The 17,437-nt window shown below is 43.2% G+C and overlaps 1 protein-coding gene and 1 pseudogene across 6 annotated transcripts in view; one reads left to right on the top strand and one right to left on the bottom strand.

Annotated features, from left to right (window-relative positions):
* Prorp (protein only RNase P catalytic subunit) overlaps positions 1 to 17,437 on the top strand; it is a 134,263-nt gene that overhangs the window by 111,041 nt on the left and 5,785 nt on the right. The window lies entirely within an intron of this gene.
* On the bottom strand, positions 12,446 to 12,883 carry LOC115070335 (annotated as a pseudogene).

The raw sequence follows: 17,437 nt of genomic DNA, 5'->3' as shown, positions 1-17,437 counted from the left end.
CAATTAAAAGATGGGCTAAGGAGCTGAACAGAGAGCTCTCAAAAGAAGAGGTTGCTGGGTTTTATTGTTTGGCTTTTGATGGAGGGTGGGGGAAGGGGATCTCCCTGTAGCTCCAGCTGGCCTGGAACTCATTATGTAGACCAGGCTACCCTCAAATCTCACAGAGATTTGCCTGCCTCTGCCTCCCAAGTGCTAGGATCAAAGGTGTGCACCACCACCACCGGCTTTGTTTTTCTTCTTCTTCTTCTTAATTTAAAATTGTGGATGTCAAAAGGCAGCTTGCAGGAGTCAGTTCTCTCCTTCCATCTTGTGGGTTTTGTAGTTCACAGGATATCAGGTTTGGAGGCAGGCTCCTTTACTCACTGAGCCATTTTTCCAGTCTTGTTTTGCTTCTTGAGACAGAGTCTTACTCTGCAGCACAGGCTGGTGTAGAACTCACAGTGATCCTCCTCCCAAGCCTCCTAAATACTGGGATCTTTGGCGTGAGCCAGTTGCTGTTCTTTTAAGTAAAAAATGATGGATTTGTGGCCATTCCGTGTAGTTTATAATTCACAGATTATGTGGGGTATATGAAGGATTGGGGTATAAAATGTATTGTAACAAGGGAAACTGTTTAAATGCAAATTGTGGTTTAAAGAGAAACTAGTAAAACACCTCCTGTGCAGCAGTTGGCTAGAAAGCGCCCCTGTGTTCCTTTTCTAACCTCTCCTCTCCCCTCCTTACCACTTGTTTCAGTGCTGTCTGGACCAGCTGGGCACCATAGTCTTGATTTAACAATTTTCTTACTTTCTATTTGGGTTTGGAAAACTGAGTAGTGAACTCTATCCTAGCTGTGTGAGGGAAGGACAATATTGTTGCCTTTAGAGGAAAGCTCCCTGGAGAAGATAAGCAAGGATAGCTTTTCCTCTTTATCTGGTTTGGTTCACTGGGAGCTCTTGTCTGGAAAGCCAGAATTCAAGGTCATACATGAGTCTTTGGGAACAGAATGTACCACAGGCAGGGCTATTGTTAGGACCAGGCACACAACATCCAACAAAAACATGTCAAACAGAGCATGCTGTTATTTTCTGCCTTTAGAATCACCATGGCTTTCCCCCAACTTTCAAGAGCAAATTAGTTAAACTTCCGTGCATTTTTCAATAGAATGCAAGTCTTCACTGATGGAGACAACGCTGCACGGTGAGGCACATGGGAACTCCCAGCTAAGACAAGTGTGGACAGACACCAGGTATCCTGGTTCTCAAAATGGTTGTGTGGTGGCAGTGGGGAGTCTTGATTATGACTGTCCGTGGAGTGGCTATCTTGAATCTTTTCCCAATCTGGATCCATTATCTTCTCCAACACACACCTGTTGTACTGAGATCTAGTGTCTCCATCTTCCAGGGATTCCCACTGTCTCAGTCCTGGCCTGGATTATAGTTATATATGGAATTGGAATTGGAGTTACAGATGATTATCAGCCACCATGTGGGCACTGGGAACCAAACCCTGGTCCTCTGAAAGAGTCGGGTGTGCTCTAAATCACTAAGCCATCTCCCCAGCCCCTTTTCAGGAGTTTCTTAAGGGAAGGTGCATGGGAGGTAAAAATGCTTTAGAGTTTCCATGTTTTCAAAGGTCTTTATTTTCACACATGATAATGTGGCCAAAAATAGATCTTCACGTTATATTTTTTCAGAATTTTGAAGACAGCAATTCATGCCTCTAGTGTTACTCTTTTTGTTATTTTTTTAAAATTTATTAGTTGTGTGCATGTGTGTTTCTGCATGGCATGTGTATGTGATGCGGTTTGAGTGCAGGCAAGCACATGCTACAGCACACATGTGTGGTCAGGGGACAATTTTGGGGGATTTGGTTCTCTCCTATTGTTGGATCCAGAGATCAAGCTCAGGGAAAATTGTGTGGCAATTTTATCCTTTGAACCATCTCATTGAACCTTCCAGTGTTCTCTTTTTAAGACAGGGTCTCACTGTGTAGTCCTGGCTGACCCAGAACTCACTATGTAGACCAGGCTGACCTTAAACTCACAGAGACCCACCTGTGTCTGCCTCCCAAGTGCTGGGATTAAAGATATTCACCACCATACCAGCCCCCAATTTTACTCTTAAAGACATTCCTGTTTCTAGTTTTCTTCTTGTTCTTGCTATTCTTGTTGCTGTTGTTGAGTTTTCTTGCTTGTTTTGTTTCAAAGTGGGGGTTGAACCTAATGCCTTGCACATACCAGTCAAGTACTCTACTATGGAGCTATGTTCCTAATCCTTCTTTATTTTCTACATTTTGGTATAGGGTCTTATTGAGTTGCCCAGGCTGGCAATCTTGCAATGCCCAACTTGAAATCCTCCTGCCTTAGCCTCCCCACTAGCTGGGATTGCAGGTTTGTGCTGCCAGGCTGTTTATGGCTTCTGATCTTTAATATATGATCTGCTTCATTGCCTCTGGAACCTTTCAGAATCTTTGTCTCCAGTATTTTAAAACGTTACAGTAATATGACTTGGTATGCTGTGTCTGCATTCTTTGAGTTGAATGTGCAATGGACTATTTCAGTTTTGGAAATTTTTTCTTTGGTGAAATGTCTGTTGGTTATTCTGTTAGAGACTCCCTCTCTGGGATTCCTGTTTCTCTCCCCCCACCCCACCCCACCCCAATAACAGAGTCTCGGGCTTCCTCCCCATCTCAGCAGCATCAGTATAGATGTGAGGAGCTTTTACCCAGCTCTTAGTTACTCTGTGCACCTCTATCTTGCCTCACGCCTGTGCTTCTTTGCCTTGTTTTTGAATTTGTTGGGAAATTGTGATGATTCTTAGCTACCTCTATTCAAATTTGACTTTGTTGAAATTCCAGCCTCAGTTACCAGTTTGTCTACCTGCTGTCCAGCCTCCAAAATTAGGTTACCTTTGTCTTCCAAGTTAGTGAATCTGTCATTTTAGAAAGAAAAAAAAAATTAATGGAACTGCAAGTAGGATTAAAATTAGATGCGTTTGTCTTCTCAACCTGAAAGTCTATGCATGTCTGCTCTTACCCAGTGTTGCCGAAGAGTAACACGATCAGCCTTGTCTATGATGACGCCTCTTTTCTTATTCTCTCTTTGGGAAGCAGAATAGCCGCTCAGCAGATAGAGGGCCCTTCACTCTTCTGTTTCTGGTATCTATCTCTCACTGACAGACACTCAGTAATTTTGACATAAGAGATCAAACCACCTGCCAAAGATCTGTACTCGGCTATCTGAGAAAGAGCTAACAATGAGAGTTTTAGAATGGCTAATAAATCATGCCTTAAGTCCAGCCCTCTGTGATCTATGTGTAAGTAAGGATCAATGTTCTTATTGCTACTAGCACCCCCTTTCTACCCATAATCTGCACAGTGCACCTAATAAATCTTCTCTTCAAAAACAGAACTCTTTGGGTAAAAAAGTATACCAGCATATACTTTCTCTAATAACTATTAAGTATCTTCAAACTTCCAAAATCACATAAATAGCTACTGCCGAGGCACTTAGGAGAATTTTTCCCCTAATACTTGTATTAACTCTGTTCAAGTGTATCCTGTCTTTCTGTCTAATCAATAAACTCAACATCTTTGTTTCACAGTGACTAGTTCTAAAAGTCTTTTCTGTACTACGGGTTAAGATCCCAGCTGTACCTATTAGAGACTCTGAAGGGTTCAGGCTGCAGAACCTACACTATTGAGTTACATTTCTTTGCTTTTTTTCTCTCTTTTTTGTTTCTTTTTCCACTTTTAAAAAATTTTATTAGAGAGGGGCTGGAGAGATGGCTTAGCAGTTAAGAGCACTGACTGCTCTTGCAGAGGACCCGGGTTCTATTCCTGGCACCCACATGGAGGCTACAAACCATCCTTAACTCTGGTTCCAGGGGAATCCAAAGCCCTCTTCTGACCTCTGCGGCATTGCATGGTATGGGTGCACTCACATACATGCAGGCAACACACTCATACACACAAAATAAAAATAATAAAATATTTTTAAATTTTTTTATTAGAGGGAGAAGGCTACACTGGAGGTTGGGTGCTCTAAATTTACTGCCCCAGGCAATATTAGGAATGGTTCACTTTTTACATTTTTATTTATTTTTATTTTATGTGTATGAGTATTTTGCCTGCATGTATGTAAGTACACCATGTGAATGCAATGCCTGCAAGGTCCAGAAGAGGGTGTTAGGACCTTACAGATGATTGTAAGCCTTCATGTGATACCACAAATTGAACCTGGGTCCTCTATAATAGCAGCCAGTGCTCTTAATTGCTGAGCCATCTCTCCAGCCCCCAGTTAACATTTATGGAGTATTCTTCCATGTGATTTTTATCTACATGTATTGTAGATAAATGTCTAAACAAATATAGTCCTAATCATAAACCAATATTGCTTCCATTTTATGAACAATGAAACAGAGACACAAAGAAAAAATGTAATTTTCCAAAAGATATAGCATTTGTACATCATGGAACTAGAATTTGAACCAGGCAGTCTGGTGCCAAAGCTGTGCTTTTTATTACTATTGTAACATTATTAAATAATAGATACCAAGTGGGTCAGGACTTGATAGCACATCCTAGCACTCAGGAGGCAGAAGCAGGCAGATCTCTATGAGTTTAAGGCGAGCTTGGTCTACATAGCAGCCAGCCAGCTACATAGTGAAACCCTGACCTTCCTCCCCCCAAATAGATGCCAAATGGAAAAGTCTCTCATATGTTTGTTCAGTTTCCTTTATTGTATAAGCCTCCACTCGTTGACATTAAGTTGGAATAGTAACTAGAGATGTCCAAGGTAATTTTTTATAGTTAGTCTTTGATATATTTTGAACAGACCAAAATTGTTCCAGAGAACAGTCAGTAATCATAGTGTACAATTTTGTGAGGCTTTGTAATAAGACAAAAGCTATTTTAATCAGTGTAGCTAGTGAAGCCACACAAATTTTCAAGCCTTCGGTGTTCTCCACTCATCACACTACTTTTCTTCTGATTATTAAATGATGGCGTATGAACCTGAAAATGTTCATTGCATTCCAGAGTGAGAAAATTATTCCTATGTCTTAGACTGGATCTAGAACCTTTTGGAAAACTTGGGGGGGGGCATCTTTTTGAGACAGGGTTTCCCTGTAGCCCCATCTGGCCTGGGACTCACTACGTAGACCAGGTGACCTCGAACTCACAGTGATCCACCTGCTTCTGCCTCCTGAGTGCTGGGATTAAAGGTGTGCACCACCATACCTGGCCTGGAAAACTTTTAAAGCTGTATTATTTTTTTGTTTTTTGATTTATTTCTATTTTATGTGTATGGATGTTATGCCTGCATGTATGTAAGTGCACCTGTGTCATAACGTACCCAAGAAGGTCAGAAGAGGGCATCGGATCCCCTGGAACTGGAGTTAAGGACGGTTGTTAGATACCATGTGGGTGCTGGGATTCAAACTTGAGTCCTCTGCAAGAACAAGTGCCCTTACTTGCTGAGCCATCTCTCCAGCCCTGCTATATATGTTTTTTAATTATATGTACCTGGGGAGAATGTGCACATGAGTGCAGTTGCACATGGAAGCCAGGTGGCATCAAATCCCTTGGAACTAGAGTAACCGGCTATTGAAATAAGTTAGCTTAACATTCCTGAAATTAGCTTTCAGTATTCAGAATGCCTACCCTTTTCTGCCTTGTAAGATAAAGGAGACACAGAGATCTTACAGAGAAACTGAAAAGACTAAAGAACATGGGTACATGTTTGGAGAAAATTCACACTATGAGTCAAGAACCAAATCATCTGTTTTCTGGACTGCTATGAGTCTCCACTAGCTGGGGAATCCACCCAGGCCAAAAATTTAATGATTTTCTAAAAGGCTAGCTTCCTGTGTGGGTGCTAGTGGCACCAGAACATTGGTGCTCAGGAAACACATCCCACACTGGTCAGGCTATTCCCAAGGCAGGAATGGCATTTCTCTTCCTCAGAATTTTTTCATTGACTAAAGACAAGATGAGGTCATTGAAATCTCCCCAAAATACCGAAGACTGACAAAAGCAGGATATAGGATATGATGGGTCTAACGTAAACCAGTGGGATCATTACAGCATCATGATGAGGTAATAGAACGTGTGCACATACATTCTCCCAAGACATTTAAAGAGCTTTACAGAGTCAGTCTCCATGTAATTTTAAATCTGCTCAGAGATGGAGGTAGTCCTCTACCTCAGTTCAGCCTCAGCCTCTCCCCTCTGGAACTACCCCACCCAGTTTACAGGGCTTGTGGGTTTGCATACACCCACTGAAAGCTTCCTCTTCCTGCCTGCCTGCAGCAGCTTCTGCTTTTCCTCTTCCAATTCTCCCATCTTCATGAAGTGCTAATCTGCGTGGTGGTTAGAACTTGAAAAGTTCCAGCAAGACAGTATTGTTAATCTCCTTTTAAGTAAATAGTAATCTCTCTGCAAGCAGCAGCAGTTGTCAGCAGTAGAACCGAGGCTGAGGTAGCACCAGCTGAGCAGTCGGTAAATGAAAACATATTTGAACCAGAATCCTCAAAGCACACTTTCAGTCAGTTTCCTGCTTGCTCTTCCATAGTGGCATGTGCAGAAATGCTGAGAAGAATGTTGAATATGGCAGTCACTTGAGAAATATAGTCATTATCTCAAGAAAACAGGTAGAAAACTAGTGCAAGGTACAACCTCCCTTGTCTTCTGCTGGAAGGATCGTGGAGAGCACAGAGCATCAATCACTATCATCTCTGTGGTCTCTGAGTCCTGGAACACTGCCTCCAGCAAGGTTTTTGTCCCTGAAGTGGCTTCATGTTCTTGTATTTCATGGGAAATAGTTGTCAAGATGAACAACTGCACATGAAAGGATCTTTATTTACTCTTCCTTCTCTCATGTGACTTAATCTAACCAGATTCAGATAGGAGCACTACCCTGGTGCCAAGGTCGTCAGAGTGAAGCCATCCTGTAGTGATGGTGAAGTATTTCCTTACTTTAGTCCCCCAAACTCTGTCACTGATGTTAGAAATTGGTATTCCTTTATAGCAGAAGTGTATACAGGCTATTCATAATTATTTTAAGAGCCCCTGTTGTAGCTGGGTGTTGTGGCACACACCTTTACTTCCAGCACATGGGAGGCAGAGGCAGGGGGATCCCTGTGACTTCAAGGCCAGCCTGGTCTACATAGTGAGTTCCAGGCTAACTGGAACTATAGGGAGACCCTGTCTCAGAAAGACCAAAAACAAACAAACAAAAAGCCCCTGTTGTTTATGGAACTTTAAATATCTTTTCTTACAAATAATTAAGATATTCAGCCTTCTATTTAAAGTTAGTTTGCTTTCTTTTTACAGCTCAGGCTCTGAACTACAGCTAGGTTTATATGTAAAGAAGAGTCAGGTTATAGACTGTAGTGTGCATCCTCCCCAGTGTGCACACTCTCATGGTTTTATCTGAGAAAAGGAGACTTTCAAAAGCTTAGATTTGGCTGCATGTGGTGGCATAGGCTTTTAATCCCCAGCATTTGAGAGGCAGAGGCACGAAGATCTTTGAGTTCAAGGCCAGCCTGGTCTATGTAGTTCGTTCTAGGCTAACCAAGACTATATAGTGAGATCCTGTCTTAAAAAATAAAGAATACAAAAGCCAGCAGAAAGCTTAGATCTATCAGATAAATTAGGACTTGCTCCTCAAACCTTCTACCCAGTCCCAGTTAACACTAATAAAAGCTACTGATCATTTTCAGTGAGAACCATTTCTACTTTAATCCAGCTTCTCTTCCACTTAGGTTCTGTAAAGAGAAAGCTACTGAGTTCAGGAATCTGTAAACTTTCCATGATTCCTGAAGAGCTATTTTCAGGCCTCCATTTCACACATGGAGTAACAGTATCAGAAACCACTAGGGAATGATTCTAAAAGCATTATCTAAGGAATACTGGAGCCTGACTAGAACAGTAGAATTACCATGTGCCCCCAGCTAATGCTAAGGTGAAATACAAGTTCTCCTCACTGCCCTTCCCCTGTAACTGATTCCTTAAAGGGAGAGAACTTGGGCAAATGGTGGGGAGGAAGGGCTGAGGAAGGAGGTGTCCTTCTGCAAGCACCAATGCATGGCCTCTGTATACCACTTTATACAACACATGCCAGTTGCTTCATAAAGTCACTAAAAGGAGGTGACTTTGCCAGAGAGAACTTTCCCTGAGAGCCAGGTGGTTTTGAGAGCCTTCCTCCACATTACCATACAGGAACACCCTGAATAAGTCCCGGATTTCTCTTTACTTCCTTGTTCTTAAATGAGGACACATTACTGACTTCCCTTATAAATTGCTATAAGAAGTAGTAAAAACTTATGAAAGATTATTTCATCTTTACATACGAAGAGATTTTGTCAATTATATAATTTTGCATTTTTATTAATGATGGCTCATGATAAATTTCGTAAGAAGGATTATGGGGGCGGAGAAGAGGTATCGATGGAAGGCACTTCACTCACATTTTACAAATAAAAAGAACTTAGCAAATTAAAAAGGAATTTGGAATTCCTAACTCAGGCTAGAACCCCAGACCACAGATCTATGCTTATGTAAATGTAAATTTGGAATAGCATACTCAGTTGCTAATAATAAGTAGGAAGAGTGATCATTGGCTGCCTAGTGTTTTAATCATAGCCCACCTGGAAGCACCTTTTCACCAAATGATAATGTGGAACCAGAAGCCACTCTGTCCTCACTGACCATCTTCCAGTTGTCCTCTGTCTTGACACAGGTGGGATGCCGGCTGGCTGTTAGCATTGCTGGCCTCTAACCATACCTGGGGTTTACTGTCCAGCTCTCTGTATCTGCAGTCATGCAGACTCCTAATGCCCAGGTCACAGAAAATAGGTATCAGGAAGAAGGACTTGAAGTATCTCTCTCTCTCTCTCTCTCTCTCTCTCTCTCTCTCTCTCTCTCTCTTTTCTCTCTTTCATGCTTTCTCCTCTCGGTGCAGGCAGTGTTCTCTGCGTCCCCCTCTGTGTGTCTGATGCCTTCAGCTTCTGCTTTGCTGTTAGCTTCTTCTGATCAAAACATTTTTGAGTCTCTTTTGTCTTTAAAGCACAAATAATAAAAACTTGCTCCCTTCACAGTAAAGTTCGATTTGAAGAGGCTACACTCAATGTCTGAATGAAGAGCAGAACTGTTTGCCAAGCAGAACGAAGCTGTATTTGGACAGATTCTTTCTGCACAAAGCAGTCTGAGGGTATTCCTCCCTTGGTGCTTTCCCACCTTTTCTTATTATCTATGTTTGCTATACTCAAAAAAACAAAAAAGATCAATCTGAGCCTTATATAGGGCTCATAGAAGCAACTGAAATCTTGATCCTGTGCCCTATGGGACAATCGAATGATTACACGTTTGCAGGCCACATTTGGTCCTTGACATTCCCTAGTCCCTCTGCAAAACTCACACTTAGACCCCCTCTCCCCATCCTGGAAATTCTCTTCTTTCTGATTTTGATCATTCATCTCTCTCCATCATAGGCTTTTCTTGTCACCCTGTCCTCTAAGTCATAGTATTCCTCTGGTTGGATCCTTTACTTCCTTCCCTTCTAGGTCTTTACCCTGCCCTGTTCTCGCTCACCAACTCTCTGACAGCGCCTCCTCATCACTTTCCCTGATAACTCCCAAATCCAAAGCTTCACAATCTGCCCCGGACACCTCCTACCCAGGGATATCAAGAGCTCCTCCTCCTCTCATAGACCCTGCCATGTGTACAGTGGTCCACATCTTGCTTGGTTGCCCTCTCCTTTATTTCCCACATCCAGGCAATGAGACTGTTCAGTTCTGCTTTTCTAGCTCCAAGAGGGCTCTCTTCTCCATCTTCTCTGCTAATTTTCTTGTTATCTCATGCCTGGGTTACTGCAGAAGCCTCCTAATGATCTTGTTGTAGTCCAATCTTCTTGCAATCCATAATTTTGATCTCTAAAATGGTAGTCATGTCACACTCCTATTTTAAATCCTCCAATTTCCCCCAGTGCTTTCTGGTAAGAAAAGACGTATCACAGCGTACAGGGACCCCTGTGATGGGACCTCCACATTCATCTCCCCCTTATTCTGACATTCTCTGTGTCATCCTCCCATACTTCTGCCTGAACTGCATTTGACACTTTGAACTCCCTGGAATTCAACATGTTGTGATTCTCTGAGCATGCTGCTCCTTGTCATTGGAAATTCCCATTCTTTGGATAACTCATGTGAAAACTCAACTCTGCTGTCACTTTCTCTGAGTGTCTGAGTGTCTGCCACATGTGTGTAGGTGTCCACAGAGGCCAGAAAAGGGCATTGGATCCCCTGGAGCTGGAGTTACAGGCAGTTATACCCTACTAAATGTGGATACTAGGAATCAAACTCAGGTCCTCTAGAAGAACAGAAAGTGTTAACTGCTGATCCATCTCTCCAGCCTGGAGCTTTTTTTTTTTTTTTTTCTTTAAAGATCCTAATTTTTGGTGATTTGTGTTTTGTTTTGCTTTGAGACAGAATCTTCATACATAGGCCAGGCTAGTTTTAAACTCACTGTATAGCCCAGACTAGCCTCAAATTTGAGCGCTTTCTGCATCCAGTCTCCCAAGTGCCAGTGGGAGACAGTGCCACAATACCTGACAAGATCTAATTTATTTACTTTTTAATTTTGTTTTATCTTTATGAATGTTTTTATAGACAGTGCCACAATACCTGACAAGATCTAATTTATTTACTTTTTAATTTTGTTTTATCTTTATGAATGTTTTTATAGACAGTGCCATCATACCTGACAAGATCTAATTTATTTACTTTTGAATTTTGTTTTATCTTTATGAATGTTTTGCCTGTATGTACGCATTTGTACCGTGTGTATGCAGTGCACACAGAGGCCAGAAGAGAGCATCAGATTCCATAGAACTGGAGTGGCAGATGGTTGTGAGTCGCCATGTGGGTGCTGGGAACTGAACCTGAGTCTTCTGCAAGAGCAGCCAGGGCTCTTAACTGCTATTAAAAAAAAAAAAAAAAAAAAAGGTGCCTGCAAGATGTCTCAGCTGGTAAAGGTGCTTGCTGCCAAGCCTGATAACCTGAATTCAATCCCCAGGACATCATCGTGGAAAGAGAGAAGCGACACATATACATGCAAGTAAATAAATGTAATAAAAAAATATTTTTAAAGAAGTTGGAAGAACAGGGGAAGAAAATGTTATTTAGGACTACTCAGACCAGGTTTTGCCCTTTTCCCCCCAAACCAACTTTTCTGTTCCTGAACATCCATACTCATCGTTATTTCTAACACATGTTGCTCTGCCAATTCTATTTTATTTTATTTTTTTATGTGTATGAGTGTATTGCCTACATGTATGTGAGTGCACCTGTGTCGTGCCAAGCCGCAGAAGTCAGAAGCGGGCTTCGGATTCCCCTGGAACTGGAGTTAAGGACAGTTTGTAGCCTCCATGTAGGTCCTGGGAATCGAACCCAGACCCTCTGCAACAGCAGTCAGTGCTCTTAACCGCTGAACCATGTCTCCAGCCCAATTGTATTTTTACCTAAGCTCAGAAACTACTTTTAAGCAGTTTTCTGTCAAAAGTATGATTCTTAAAACCTTTTTAACTCTTTTAACCATTTCTAAAAGAGACAACTAGGGTGGCAACCAAACCAGAAAGTATCTAACCTAATATGAACCTTTAATTTGTTCTCACTCTTGTAGTTTTACAGAATTATTCCTCAGACACATTGAGGACCATGATGAAATAGTAGGAACAGAAAACAAAAACCCCAAATCAGAGGGGAGTTTCTTTCAGTTAACATAAAATTGAGTCATTTTGGTTTTTGTTTTTGGCCTTTTTGACACAGGGTCTCCCTGTAGCCCCAGCTGGCCTAGAACTACTATGTAGACCTCAAACCCACAGAGATCTACCTGCCTCTGTCTCCTGAGTGCTGGGTTTAAAGGTGTGCTCCATCATGCCTCGCTTGAGTCATTTTGTTTTTAACATGTAGAATGATGAAACTCCTAATCTCTATGTTTTAATTGAGATATTTACATTCCTGTTTATATCTTATATTGTTACTGGTGTATTGGGGCTTATGCCTGCCATTTCATTTTTTGTTTTCTGTCTGTTGTCATTTTTGTTTCATTATTTTCCCTACCTTCTAGTCTACTTGAACAGTTTTTAGAATACCACTTTTTTAAAAAAACACTTTTAAGTCCACTAGTTCTCTCCCACACCACAGACACACATACTCTCCGTCACCAGTAGTCCTTGGTTTTCCAACAGTTCTGCCTCGCCCCTGGTCAGCCTGGCCTGAATGGCTAGATGGGTCTTCACGGCCCTCAAGGTGGGCCAGAGATGTCCTGAGGGTCCTGTGTCCAGGCCATTGTCCGTTGGTCCCTACACAAAGCAGGAGTGGTTTTGGCTTCTGGACTCTTCTCCCTTGTCCAGCCAGGGGATGGCTCCTGGCCTCTTTCTCTTGAACACTGCAGGGACCCAGGCTCATCGCCAAGGCCCTCGGAGGGGGCACACCCTCCTCATTTTCAAGCAGCTGCCCCCCAAATCACCACGGCGGCCCCCCTTGCGCTGGTTGCTGAGACGGAAGGTGCAGACGCAGCGCGCTTTTCGAAGGCCGGTCGTCCGCCGCGTACCCCAGCAGCAGCACTGGCCAGGTGCGCAGTGTTGCTGGACACCAGGCGCATTGTCTGGGTCTCTGCCAGCTTTCAGTCCACCAGCTCGGTGGGGGTGAGCGTGCGCACCACCGCCACCACCGCCACCAGCCTGCGCCCCGCCTCCTCCAGTCCTTCACAGCGGCCGGACGACTGGTCGGACGTGCAGTTCTCATTGAGGTCCTCGGTTCTCCTCCTCCTCGCTCAGCAGCTGCAGGTCCGGGTATGGCACGTGCGCGCTGAAGGGGCGCCCGTGGCCTCTGCACGCCATCCCCCAAGCCGCCGCTGCCGCCGCCGCCGCGCGCTAGAATACCACTTTTAATATTTTTAGTGGGATTTTTTTTTTCCCCTTTAGAGTTCCATAGTATCTTTGGGTGTATTCTTTGTAGAGTTTTTTGTTTTAACAGTTTTATTTTGTTTTGTTTTTGAGGCAGGGTCCTACGTAGCCCAAGCTGGAGTTGAACTTGCTACACAGGCAAGGATGACGTGAATTCCTGATCCACCTACTTCTACAACTCCCAAGTGCCTTTGTGGCTTTTTTAGCGGTCCACTGGCGTCATTATTTGCCAATTTTCTGGCCACACTGCCTCTTTAGTAGTCCTCTAGCCTTTGTGGTGCTATCTGCAGACCTGAGCCTTTCGTGTCTGGGGTACATGAGACAAAACAACAATAACAAAACCAAAAAGCATAGCTGCTTTCCACAGTGTGGTTATCACGTTCGCCTCACACAAAAAAGCAAAAAGCGGGTCGGAGTGGTTCAGGCCTGTAGTCCTAGCACTTGGGAGGTGGAGGCAGGAGTTCAAGGTCAGCTTCAGCTCCAGAGCAAATTTGAGGCCAACCTGGGCAACATGAGACCTTGTTTCAAAACAAATAAAACCACCAGCATGATGGCACATGCCTTTAATCCCAGCACTCAGGAGGCAGGAGGATCTCTGTGAGTTCAAGGCCAGCCTGTCTACATAGTGAGTTCCAGGCCAGCTGAGGCTACAGAGAGACCCTGTCTCAAAAAATTAATTAATTAATAATAAATTAAATAAATCCACCAAGAAACTTACCACCAGTCATCCATCATGTCCTGCAAGGGCCTTTGCTCTTTTTTTGTGTGTGTGTGTGTCTTTTTGAGACAGGGTCTTCCTGTAACACCACTTGGTCTGGAACTCACTATGTAGACCAGGCCGGGCTCACAAAGATCCGCTTGCCAATGCCTCCTGAGTACTGGGCCTTTGTCTTTAACTTAGTAAACTAAGAGTTGTTTATCAGAGCCTGGGTAGAGCTTTGAAGACTCAGTCCTGTTATTCTTCAGGCCGTGTCTTCCCAGGTGCATGGAAACTTGAGCAACTAGTATCAAAAAGTGTGTGGTTTTGTTGTTTGACTGTTGTTTGACTGACTCACAGAGCAGGGCTGTAAAAGTATTCTACCACCAAGCCAACATCCCCACCCCTTTTTTAAAAATTGAGGCAGAGTCTCACTAAGTTGCCCAGGCTGGCTGGCCTAGAATTGAGAACTTCTTGCCTCAGTTTCTGGAATAGCAGAGATATGCAATACCATTCTTAGCTTCAAAATGTGATTTTATTTGAATTTTTGCAATAATTTTATGGTTAATTCATATGCAAATTTTTGAAAGTAATTGTCATCCCTATTAATAAGTCTAGTTGCCACTTTGTATCTGAGTTCACTGAAAATAATGTGTAATTTCAGCATAGCTTTAAAAAATTATTTGAGGGCTAGAGAGATGGCTCCACAGGTAAAGATGCTTATCACCAACCCTGACAACCTGAGTTCAGTCTCTGAAACCAACATGGTAGAAGGAGAGAATTGACTTGGGGGGCGATTTTTGAGGGTCTCCCTGTAGCCCCAGCTGACCTGGAACTCCCTATGTAGACCAGGCTGTCCTCAAATTCACATCCACCTGCCTCTGACTTCTAAGTGCCGGGATTAAAGATATGTACCACCATACCCAGCGACTTTTTTTTTTTTTTGATTCATTTATTTTTATTTCATGTGTTGAGTATTTTGCCTGCATGAACGTAAGTGGAGGCCAGAAGAGTGTGTTAGATCCCTGAAACTGGAGTTAGGATGGTTCTTAGCCACCATGTGGGTATTGGGAACTGAATCCTGTCCACTGCAAGAATAGCCAGTGCTCTTAACCACTGAGCCATCCAGTCCCAGGAATTGCCTTTTTCAAGTTATCCTGTTCCTGTGACCTCTACGCAAGTTCCATGTTGCTTGTGTACACTCATGTACACACACACACACACACAATAAATACATGTAAAATTTTTCTTAATTAAATGAATGGATCTCAGCATGGTGGTGCACACCTGTAGTTCCAGCTACCTTGGAGGATGAAGCAGAGGATAGTGAGTTTAAATCCAGCATGGGTAACTTACCAAGACTCCCACTTCAAAAAGAAAAAGGAAAGGTGGGGAGGAGAGGAAGGAAAGAAAGAATGATACAAGTCCTATAAAAGGCCCAGCATGGGGCTGGAGAGATAGCTCAAGTGGTTAAGAACACTGGTTGTTCTTGCAGAAGACCCGGGTTCGAATCTCAGCACCCACATGGCAGCTAACAACTGTCCTAACTCCTGTTCCAGGGGATCCGACAGTGTCTTCTGTCCTCCTTGGCCATTGCACGACACAGGTGCGCTTACCTACACACAGGCAATACACACACATAAAATAAAAAATAATGAATGAAATATTTTTTTTAAAAAAAGGCCCAGCATGCTTTGGAGGCTGAGGCAGGAAGATCACAGTGAGTTGAAGGCCAACCTGGACCACATAGCAAGTACCAGCTACAAAGCAAGACTGTCTCTAATAAAAACAATGTGTATTGCACCCACACACAAAGCACCCATTCACATATCACACACATACATACATACACACCACACATACACATAATCCACCCACATGCACACCACACATGCATACACACTACACATATATACCACACACATACACATACATACATACCACACTCTATACACACACACACACACACACGTGTGCGGGAAAAAAGGAACAAATGTATTCTGAAAGGTACTTTTAGTGGGTTTTTTTAAAGATTTTTTGACTTATTTTTATTTTATGTGTATGAGCATTTTGCATGCATGTATCTAAGTGCATCCATGTCATGCAAAGCCCACGGAGGCCAAAAGAAGGCATTGGATCCCTTGGAACTGGAGTTACAAACAGTTGTTAGCCACCATGTGGATGCTGGGAACCAAAGCCAGGTCCTCTGCAAGACCAGCCAGCGCTCTCACCCCCTGAGCCATCTTGCCAGCCACATTTTCAGTGTCTTTTGAGGTATCTGAATTCATGAATCATACTTTTTTATTGTCATAGTTGTTACTACTACTACTACTACTACTACTACTACTACTACTACTACTACTGGGTTTTTTGAAACAGGGTCCTGCTTTGTAGCCCAAGCTGGCCTGAAACTCAATCCATGCTGGCCTTGAACTACCTCAGTCTCCTGAGTACTGGGCTTATAGGCATTGTCCTAGTTTGTTTCTTCATTGCTGTGACAAAACACTACCAGCTTGGGGAGGAAAGGGTTTATTCAGCTTTCATCTCCCAGGTTGTAGTTCATCAGGGACCCCAAGGTAGGAACTCAGGGCAGGAACCTGGAAGCAGGAGCTGGAGCACAGGCCATGGAGGAATGCTGCTTACTGGCTTGCTCCCTTGGCCCCTGTTCAGCCTGCTTTCTTATGCAACACAGGCCCACCTGCCCAGGGGTGGCACCACCAACAGTGGGCTAGGCCCTCCCACATCACTCATCAAGAAGATGCCCCTCAGACATGGCCACAGGCCAGTCCAATAGAGGCAATTCCCCGATTGAGGCTCCCTCAACCCAGGTATGTCAAGTTGACACGAAAGCTATCCAGCACAGGCATGAACTACCATGTATGGCTCCTGATATGGCATATTCTTCAGCCAATCAGAACTTATTTATTTTCCATCAAATATAGGTAGAGTCAGAATTTATATTTTCCTAGGCTTTATGGTTGAGTGAGGAAAACTTCAGGCATTGTTTAACAATGTGGTGACTCCCATGTTTCCACATGGAGACATCTGGGAAATAACTATTAAATAAATACAAAAATCACTACCCTAGTTTTGAAGCAAATATATATGTATTTTTTAAACAATCTTTTTTTAAAAAATTTATTATTGGTGGGGTACATGCCACAGCACACACATGTGGAGGTCAGGAAACATCTCGGTGGAGTTGGCTCTCTCCTTCCACCTTTATGTGGGTTTTGGCAGTGGAACTCAAGTCAACTGTCTTGATGGCAAGTACCTTGACCTGCTGAGCCATCTTGCTGACCTGCAAAGAACTACATTTCACCAATTAAAAACTTTTGGTTTGGGGTCTCCACATGTGTTGGTATTCTTCTTTGCTTGTGTATTAGCTCACATTCAGTGGACAAGTTGTGTCTATCGTGTTTTAAGTTTACAACTAATAATTAGGGAGTGATAAGACCAACTAGTTCCTAAAATCATGTTAGTAATAGAGTAGGATGAACAAAAATCCAATATAAATATAAAAAATATACAAAGGTGAGGGTTTGGGGATTTAGCTCAGTGGTAGAGCGCAAGGCCCTGGGTTTGGTCCTCAGCTCGGGGATCGGGGGAATAACAAAGGTAGGCCGGACGTGGTGGTGCACACCTTTAGTCCCAGCACTCAGAGACAGAGGCAAGCAGATCTCTGTGAGTTCAAGACCAGCCTGGTCTACATAGTGAGTTCCAGGCCATCTGGGGCTACAGAGAGACAGACCCTTCCCAAAAAGATTTAGCTGGATGTGGTGGCACACGCC

Source organism: Nannospalax galili, unplaced genomic scaffold (genome assembly GCF_000622305.1).
Source record: "Nannospalax galili isolate Female #2095 unplaced genomic scaffold, S.galili_v1.0 scaffold816, whole genome shotgun sequence".
Classification (NCBI taxonomy): domain Eukaryota; kingdom Metazoa; phylum Chordata; class Mammalia; order Rodentia; family Spalacidae; genus Nannospalax; species Nannospalax galili.
This window is presented reverse-complemented; position numbering and strand designations above follow the sequence as displayed.